Here is an 8591-nt window from a genome sequence, read left to right on the forward strand (position 1 = left end):
TTTTGGAGCAAAAAATAAAGGACGGGTTAGAACCACACCCGCGCCCGCCCTGACCCGGCCGGACGGACTGTGGCGGCGGCGCGCACGTGTGGTGATGGTTTTGGGTTTGTCCATAACTCCTCCTCCTACAAAACTTGGGTACCCCTTGGGGCCCAACCCAAGGTCTCCAACTTAGAGCTTATAAACACATTGAAACTCTTCCACGTTTCCTATGTGGGACAAGGTTTTAGATACCAACTCATGGGAACCATACCAAACATTTTCATGTTTATAAGGATCACTTTAGTATCAATTTCTCATTCACTCGTAAATGGTTTCGACCACCCGAGTATATATTCTTGTTCACCACATGGCAAGGAACGTATTGCCACTTGAACCCACCCAAACCGAGGTGTGGGACCTACATTAATGAAAGCTCAAAATTACCGAAAATTAAATGGTGATAAACCATTTTAATGGTGATAAACCATTTTTCTCTAACAATCCCCCACATGAATGAAATTGAAAACGAATATGCAACAACATGCAGACACTGAGAGTGAAAAACTGAAAATATCCTGCTAAGGATAGGTAGCTTTTGGCTTTAAACCTTCCCTTGTGAAAGACGATCGGGTTTAAAGGCTGATTAGTGAACATGATGTCTTGAACTATTCTACCATTGGTGTAAACCGAGACAACAGTCTGTCACACAGTTTTATTTCCATACACAATCTGGTTCTATCGGTTGTGCCCATTTTGGCCCTGGACAATTCCTGGTTTTCCTAAGTGCTCTAGAGAATTCAGCCTTTTACCAATTTCTCATAGAACCGGCCCAGTTCACACTCATATGGGTGATTCTCATTAAGAGTATTCTGCTATACCCCACTTGGATTTCCAAGATATGAATATCATTAAAAGCAAAGCTTAACCTGATTAGCGCTGCAGACATCACTATGTCATCATAGGAAAGAGTAGGAAAATTTTTCCTTAGTGATACTAATGAGTCACACATAATTCGGTTGTCCCTTTGAACCTAGATTTTGGGATTTCCAGTCAGCTAGGTTGGGTTGCCATTAAGGCAACTCTTTAGTTAATAGGCTTTAAACCCATTCCCCTCGATGATCTTAAAACTTGCTCTCTGGTCAAACCTTTGATTAACGGATCCACGATATTATCTTTTGACCTTATATACTCAATGGATATAATTCCATTTCAGAGCAGTTGCCTAACAGTATTGTGTCTACGTCGAATATGACGAGACTTACCGTTATGCATAATATTTTGTGCTCTTGCCATTGCTGCTTGACAGTCACAATGAATGCAAATGGCTGGCACAGGTTTTGACCACATTGAGATATCCTCTAGAAAATGACGAAGCCACTCTCCTTCTTCACCTGCTTTATCTAAAGCGATAAACTCAGACTCCATTGTGGACCTTGCAATGCACGTCTGTATGGATGACTTCCATGAGACTGCTGCACCTCCCAAGGTAAAGACATAACCACTAGTAGACTTGGATTCTTTAGTGTCTGAGATCCAATTAGCGTCACTATAACCCTCTAATACTGTAGGATATCTCATATAGTTCAGCCCATAGTTTCGAGTATACTTTAGATATCTAAGTACCCTAACTATTGCTGTCCAGTGGTCTGTTCCTGGATTGCTTGTGTACCTACTTAATCTGCTAACTGCATATGCTAAATCTGGACGTGTGCAGTTCATGAGGTACATTAAGCTTCCGATGATCCGGGAGTATTCTACTTGTGATACACCTTCACCCATATTCTTCATCAAATGAAGATTAGCATCTATAGGGGTCTTAGCGAGACGATCGTCATGCTTGTTAAATTTCTCAAGTATTTTATCAACATAATGTCCTTGAGACAAGGTATATCCTTCAGATGTCTTTGTAATTTTTATTCCAAGTATAACATCTGCTATTCCCATATCTTTCATGTTAAACTTAGAGTTCAACATTTTCTTGGTAGCTTTGATCATTTCATTATTACTACCAAGGATGAGCATATCATCTACATATAGCCAAACAATGACATATTCATTTTCTGTGTTTCTCACATAAACACATTTATCACATTCATTAATTTTAAATCCATTTGACATCATTACATTGTCAAATTTTTCATGCCATTGTTTGGGTGCTTGTTTTAGACCGTAAAGAGACTTCACAAGTTTGCACAATTTTTTTCCTTACCCTGGAACTACGAACCCTTCTAGTTGTTCCATGTAAATTTCTTCATTCAAATCGCCATTCAAGAATGCAATGTTAACATCCATTTGGTGGATCTCAAGATTATACAAACCTGCAATGGCTATTAACATTCAAATAGACGTTATTCGTGTTACAGGTGAGTAAGTATCAAAATAATCTACTCCTTCAGTTTGCTTGTAACCTTTAACCACAAGTCTCGCCTTGTATTTATCAATTGAACCATCCGGCTTCATCTTCCTTTTAAAAATCCACTTGTAACCAAGAGGCTTACAGCCTGGTGGAAGATCCACCAATTCCCATGTATGATTTTGCAGGATTGATTCAATTTCACTATTGATAACTTCTTTCCAGGAAGGAGCTTCAGGAGTGGACATAGCTTCTTTGAAAGTTCGAGGCTCCTCTTCCAGTAAGTATGTTAAGAAATCAAGACCGAAAGTTTTTTCTGTCCTAGCCCTTTTACTACGTCTGGGTTCTTTCTCGACTTTTCGTTCTAGATTTTCCTCAACATGTCCTTGATCATTATCAAAAGCAGTATCATAAGTCCTTTTAGGCTCTTGTGTCAATTTACAAGGAAACACATTTTCAAAAAATGATGCATTCCTTGACTCGATAATTGTATTGACATGAATCTCTGTGTTCTCACTTTTATGTACTAAAAACCGAAAGGCACTGTTGTTGTTTGCATAACCTATGAAAATACAATCAACAGTCTTGGGTCCAATTTTAACCCTTTTCGGTTCTGGTATTGCCACCTTAGCCAAACACCCCCACACTTTCAAGTATTTGTAGGAAGGCTTTCGACCTTTCCACAGTTCATAGGGTGTTTTATGAGACTTCTTATGAGGAATTTTATTGAGAATATAATTAACGGAAAGAATAGCTTCCCCCCACAAGTTCTGAGGTAACCTTGAACTTATTATCATGGCATTCATCATTTCCTTTAAAATGCGATTTTCCGCTCAGTAACTCCATTTTGCTGAGGTGTATAAGGTGCGGTGGTTTGATGTATTATTCCTAATTGTGAACATAAGTCACCAAATGGTGCTTCATATTCACCACCTCTGTCACTCCTTATAGTCTTTATTTTCTTGCCAAGTTGATTCTCAACCTCAGCCTTAAATTCTATGAATTTTTCTAAGGCTTCATCCTTGCTTTGCAGCAAGTATACATAGCAGTATCGAGTGCTATCATCAATAAAGGTTATGAAATATTTTTTCCCCCCCTCGTGTTTGAACAAATTTCAAATCACATATATCACTATGGATTAGATCCAGAGGTTCAGTATTTCTTTCAATTGACTTAAAAGATGCCTTAGTCAATTTTGATTCAACACATACTCCACACTTATGATTTGCATCAATATGAAATTTAGGTAGATATTCTAAGTTAATTAATCTACGCAAAGCACCATAATTAACATGACCTAATCTACCATGCCACATATATAAAGACTCAACAAAGTAAGCAGAAGATGTGTTATTCTTATTAAAAGTAGGAACCACTGTCATTACATTTAGTTTAAAGAGCCCATCGCTCAAATACCCTTTCCCCACATACATCCCATTTTTAGTGAGTACAAATTTGTCAGATTCAAACACAAGGCGAAACCCATTCTTGCTCAGCAATGATCCAGATACCAGGATCTTCCGAATTTCTGGTACATGCAGCACTTTTTTCAAAGTAAGCTCTTTGCCTGATGTCATCTTGAGTACTACTTGTCCTTTGCCTTCAACCTTGGAGATAGAAGAATTGTCCATATAAAGTTGTTCTTCATTATCTACCATTTGATATGTGGAGAACATCTTTTTCTCAGAGCAAATGTGGCGTGTAGCACCTGTGTCCACCCACCATGTTTTGGGGTTGTTTACCAAATTCACTTCAGACACCATTCCGGACATATGTAATCCCGAAATCATTGCACAAAGATTTTCCTCCTCTGTTATGTTGACTTGAGCAGGTTTCTTTTTCATGGTTCGTTGAGTCCAACGCTTGTAACAATCTTTGGCACGATGTCCTTGCTTGTCACACACATAGCATTTGCCTGTGAAGTTTTGAATCTCTCTAGTCTTTGAACCAGAGCTTCGTTTTGAACTTTCACCAGGATACTTCCTCTTCTTACTGTTGTTCTTAGGCTTCTGTTCCACCACATTAGCCTTGGCCTCCATGAGATGACGCCCATTTTTCTTTTCAGACCCACGGTTGTCTTCTTCAATCCTCAACCGAACAATCAAGTCCTCCAGTGACATCTCTTTGCACTTGTGCTTTAAATAATTCTTGAAATCCTTCCAAGACAATGGTAATTTTTCAATTATAGCTGCTACCTGAAAAGACTCGCTCAGAGACATACCTTCTGCATGAATTTCATGCAGGATAAGTTGTAGATCTTGGACTTGACTGATCACCGTCTTTGAATCCACCATCTTATAGTCCAGGAAGCGGCCAACAACAAATTTCTTTCTTCCTGCATCTGCCGTCTTATATTTGCGATCCAAGGTATCCCACAACGTTTTTGCTGTCTTGATTGGACTATACACATTGTATAGCGTGTTGTCCAATCCATTGAGGATATAGTTCCTGCAGAGAAAGTCTACATGTTTCCATGCATCTACTGTAGCGACAACTTGCACATCACCCTCATCTTCTTTCAGAGTTGGAGCATCTTCTCGTAAAAACCTTGCCAAATTCAGGGTAGTTAAATAAAATAACATTTTTTGTTACCACCTTTTAAAATCGGTACCACTGTATTTTTCAGGTTTTTCCCCATGGTTCACTGGAACATGTCCATGACCCGGGCCATGAGTCAGAGTAGGAGTAACAATCGGAATAGAAACCACCGGTGGAGGCACAATGGGATTAGGAGTAATAACAGTACTCTCAGTTGCCATTTTTCTGATTAATAAAATAAATTAAAATAAACAGAAATTATTTTCCAATAGAATAAATAAACTAACAAAATTCTGGAACAAAATACTCTATAGGAAAATAAATAACAACATAAATGTGAGGAGAACAAGATTTTATCATAATTGGAATTTAAAAACAAAACAGATTATATAGTATGAACAAAAACAAACAAATAATCTGTCAAAAGATTCAATTAAACTGACCAAATTAATTATCTACCCAAATTAATCAAATAAAAAACCAACAGAATATGACCAATTAAAGTAACCAATCACAGATTCATACTTGTGTAAGAAACACTACAAGTTTATTTAAACTAGAAAAAACAGAATTCTAATGATACGTTAACATTAATAAACCAGTAAACAAAGTTACTGAAGTTTGGAAAAAGAATAAACAAACAAACTAATAACCAAATAATTTTATTCAACACAGTGCATGTGATAAAACTACTTGTGCATTAATGAAATAAAGAATAAAACAACCTATCAAAATATTATTATTTACCAGTGGATCTCAAATAAACTGGAATCTACACACAAACAACTTTAATATTCTGTAAATTTATTTTTAATCGAAGAATATATGCACTGGATTACAGAAGTAAAACAGGAAACAAAGAAGGTAATTTCTGTCTTAAAATTGTTGGAAATATATTTTTTCGAAAATAATTAATTTAATAGAATAATAAAACAGATAATAAATAAATACAGAACTTTAACTTACAACTTTCTGCAGAATCAAACTTAGAACAAATTTTGTGATTGAGGCCAGTGTTTGGACATTGTGTCTTTAAGAAAAAAAATTCGTCATCTCCTAGGTGCTTGAGAATAACGAACGTCCTGCCTACAGGATTCAACAATCACCCCAAACTGATGCAGCACTGCAAACTGATTGTACAGCGAACCAGGCTATGATTTTTCGAACTCACACAAGATGCAAAATGAAGAATGTATGTTGCAGAGAATGGAGAAGACTGGAACGGAAAAACTATATATCTAATTTGGAATGGAGGATTGCTATATATAAAAGCAGTGTAGTGCCATTTCCGGAACAGACAAAACCGTTATGAAGAACAGTCGTGACTGGTCGGAAATTAGAGAAGGCTTATAACCGAAAATTTTGAATTCAAAATTTCGGTATTTGAATTTTTTCCCGCAAAATTTATTTGAAACATTTCAAATAATTTTGGAGCAAAAAATAAAGGACGGGTTAGACCCACACCCGCGCCCGCCCCGACCTGGCCGGACGGTGGCGGCGTGCACGTGTGGTGATGGTTTTGGGTTTGTCCATAACTCCTCCTTCTACAAAACTTGGATACCCCTTGGGGCCCAACCCAATGTCTCCAACTTAGAGCTTATAAATACATTGAAACTCTTCCACGTTTCCTATGTGGGATAAGGTTTTAGATACCAACTCATGGGAGCCATACCAAACATTTTCATGTTTATAAGGCTCACTTTGGTATCAATTTCTCATTCACTCGTAAATGGTTTCGACCACCCAAGTATATATTCTTGTTCACCACATGGCAAGGAACGTATTGCCACTTAGACCCACCCAAACCGAGGTGTGGGGCTTACATTAATGAAAACTCAAAATTACCAGAAATTAAATGGTAATAAATCGTGATAAACCATTTTTCTCTAACAAAGTCCTTACAAAGCAATAAGTTTTGTCATTAAAGCACTTTGATGCATTCAAAATATTAACGAAATTGATTTGAAGTTGAATATTCACATTATTTATCCTTTTTTTTTTCGGTACTAAAACATTTTTTGACCTATAAACTGTGTGGAAGATTTTGATGAGATCACATGGGTGTGGATTAACAGGAACTTTTTTATTAGAAAAAAATCATTAAACAATACCGTTTAAAAAGAGTGAAGATTCTCTGTAGTGATACTTGTGTAGTGTGATATGTAGTGCTTTTGGTTGGTAGTGCGACATGTCAAAAGTGAGATAAAATGGAGGGCAAAGATTGGGTTTTATTAGAACGACATCATTTTGCTTAATCTTGTTATTTATTTATTCATATATATATATATATATATATGTATTTTTATTTTTTTTTTACTGGTGTGTGTGTCTCTCTCTAAATGAAATATGGAAGATGAGGTAATAGGACGACAAGGTTGAGACCGAAGGGAAGGGATGTACACCGGCGGCGGCATACATCAACTGTGGCGAAGGTGAGACCCAAAACTCAATCCAAATTCTAATATGAACAAACTCAAACTCTTGCAGCAACTTTAGAATTGAAGCTTTTCACTATTTTTATTTTCTACAATTACAGTAATGACATAACTAACAATTTCAAGATTGATGTCTCGTTTGGCAAGTGTCCCTTTTAGTTAAAAAGTCAAAAAATTATTAAAAAATCAAAAAGCCAACAACTCATATTAAAAAGTCAAAGATTCTCTTTTCTCTGTACTTTTTATACATCTTTTTGTAAAAAGTCAAAAAGTCATCCCAAACATACTAGTTTTTTTTATATCAAATTTTAGCTAAAAAATAAAAAAGTTACTACAACAAGGCCTAGATTTCTAGGAACCAAATTTCCTATTTTTCTTGGAGATGGAATAAACATATTTTGAAGTAGAGTAGTATTAGCGAAAGGGAAATTCTAGTATACACACCCGCCTACCATATATACTTTTATGTTGTGTTTGGTTGGGAGATTTGAGAAGGAATTTGAAAAGAGAAAGGGAAAAGGTATGTGAAATTAGGTGAAATGTATGTATATTTTATTCACATTTCACCTAACTTTTTCCTTTCCCTTTCCAAATCCCTCCTCAAATCCTCCAACCAAACACAGCGTTAAGTTATGCCAATTTCTTGTTTAGTTATGACTAATTTTTTTCTTTAATTATGACCTTATTTTAGTTATGGCTCATGAGATCTTTTGTTATATCTAATGTGTTGTTTGGTTATGAACATATATATATATATATATATATATATAAAGTTATGACTCTTATAATATGAAATTATGTTATTGTTGAGAAAGATAAAATTGCAATAATAACCATTTATAGAGTTCCACATACAAGGATATAATAGACAAGGAAAAGAAAACAACTTCTAAAATGACTATAAGAAACAACATGCACAACACCAAGTACCACAACCTATCTCAGACAAAGAAGCTTCAAGACGGCAACTTAGACTTCATCGAACTCCTGCAACAAAACTAGAAATCACGTTATCAGGGTAAGAACAAAAGGACAGAAAATTGGTTACTGGTTTAGAAGAGTTTGCCGTTGAAGAGATGAAAAAGGCTTGAGTCACTGCAACTATTTTCGATACAGGCACTCTCTTCCGCTTGTCCTGAACGTGAACCGAAGAATGAATGGATTCAGTGACAATTCTTCCTTCATGACCCTCAAAGTGTTGTTTGGGTGCTAGAATGCGCCTAGAACCTCCTTTATGAAGTATTACCCTGGTCTTCAAGCCCGATATCTTCACCTACTCTTCA

At 36.3% G+C, this 8591-nt stretch overlaps 1 pseudogene; it reads right to left on the reverse strand.

Annotated features, from left to right (window-relative positions):
- Positions 1-1191: 1191 nt before the first annotated feature.
- Positions 1192-1926, reverse strand: LOC145795990 (secreted RxLR effector protein 161 pseudogene; annotated as a pseudogene).
- Between the last annotated feature and the right edge of the window lie 6665 nt (positions 1927-8591).

This window comes from Camellia sinensis, chromosome 7 (genome assembly GCF_055761805.1).
Source record: "Camellia sinensis isolate YWXY chromosome 7, ASM5576180v1, whole genome shotgun sequence".
Lineage (NCBI taxonomy): Eukaryota > Viridiplantae > Streptophyta > Magnoliopsida > Ericales > Theaceae > Camellia > Camellia sinensis.